Source organism: Notolepis coatsorum (genome assembly GCF_963971535.1).
Source record: "Notolepis coatsorum genome assembly, contig: SCAFFOLD_1422, whole genome shotgun sequence".
Taxonomy (NCBI): domain Eukaryota; kingdom Metazoa; phylum Chordata; class Actinopteri; order Aulopiformes; family Paralepididae; genus Notolepis; species Notolepis coatsorum.
Window position 1 is genome coordinate 9,158 of NW_028174416.1, and position 1,990 is coordinate 11,147.

Below are 1,990 nucleotides of genomic sequence, written 5' to 3' on the forward strand. Positions count from 1 at the left end.
AATCAAATAAATCTAGAGTATGTGAGTATTGATCAGTGGCCAATAGGCCTGTCCCACTGAGCACTCAGCCTGCTTGGATCCTGGACCTGGTTCTGGTGAGTGAATCACAGGTTAGTATTATGGTCTGGTCCCACACCGAGTCTTTATACAAGCACCTGGTTAGACAAAAGCTACTCTTCCCCGGGGTCCGACACTTAAAACAATACAACAATATTCAAGACATTGGGGGCTCCCAGGCAATTCATTCAAGACAAGTTATTGACTTGATTGATTGTTATTTTTCTTATTCTTGAGGTTCTTTGGCCTCAAGAGGTGAAACCGAAATACATTATTGGTCCTCAGATCAATACATTTAGCCGGTAACACTAAATGAAAGGAATGTTATTTTCATTCCTATTCATGTAGCCAGTGACCGAAAAGCCAGCGATTACAACCTATGAAACCATTAGGTTACATTAACCTGCTGTCGTGTGGCAGTGAAAGGGTTAACCTTCTGTGTATTGTCGCAGTGAAAGGGTTAACCGTTTGGTAGTGTGGCAGTGAAAGGGTTAAAGGTAGAATCTGTGATGTCGTCTAACAGTGAGGCAAAAAGATGACAACATGGTATTGCACTTTGTTTGCAGTTTGTGTCTAATGTGTGGATATAGGGGGAGGGGTCGCTACTGCTGGCCACACCTCAGGCTCTACCAAGAGAGGTCTGGACGCTTGTATCCTTTCGGCAACAAACGTTTCCTTCCGCGTTGCTCTGATTGGCCAGCGATCTACGCTCGTTTCGCCCCTACGCCGGTAGCGCGTGCATGCGCATTTTGTTTTTGCCCCCACACGCTCACACGCAGGTTTTAATAATAATAATAATGCAGGTTTTGCCGCCACGCCGGTAGATAATAATAATAATATTTAGAATAATAATACTTAGACAAACGCACGCAATTGGCACAAGTGTAAATAATGCATTCGTCACTCAGTTTTAACATCGACGCACTTAGCTCAACTCATTCGCCAGCTTGCTGTGGAGCCTTTGGTCACAAGTTCGAATCACTTAGTTCAATTTTTTTTTTTTTTTTTTTACGTTTAATTCATTTATCATCTCTCTATATTAACGTAACTAGCTATTCATATCAATCGAAATAACGTTAATCTGTCTATATTAACGTAACTAGCTATTCATATCAATTGAAATAACGTATTGTATTGTTTTCATCTCTCTATATTAACGTGATTCCATCAACACATAGGTAATATTTAGATCACAGGCTGGTCATGCATAATCTCGCCCACCAGACTCTTCTACCGAATTGACTAGGTCGCGCAAGTCAATCAATAGATTACACTTTCTGTAGGCCTAACACTCACCTACTCATTCTGTTGTGACACAACATGACATGTTAGGGTCGTCACCTTCCGTGATCGCGTTTGAACCAATGTGTAAAGATTGACAGGTGGTGACAAAGCACAAGACTGGGCATTTATTTAAAAAAACATACATACCCTAACCACATAACAGATATTTAAAAGGTAATTAACAGGCATGTTCTGCAACATATATCCACTCTTGAACAATGAAAAACTCCTAATAGCTAGTTACGTTAATATAGAGATGATAAATTAATTAAACGTTAAAAAAAAAAAAAAAATTGAACTAAGAGTGATTCGAACTTGTGACCAAAGGCTCCACAGCAAGCTGGCAAACGAGTTGAGCTAAGTGCGTCGATGTTAAAACTGAGTGACGAATGCATTATTTACACTTGTGCCAATTGCGTGCGTTTGTCTAAGTATTATTATTCTAAGTATTATTATTATTATTATCTACCGGCGTGGCGGCAAAACCTGCATTATTATTATTATTAAAACCTGCATGTGTGAGCGTGTGGGGGCAAAAACAAAATGCGCCCGGCGTAGGGGCGAAACGAGCGTAGATCGCTGGCCAATCAGAGCAACGCGGAAGGAAACGTTTGTTGCCGAAAGGATACACGCGGTCTGGACACATCCA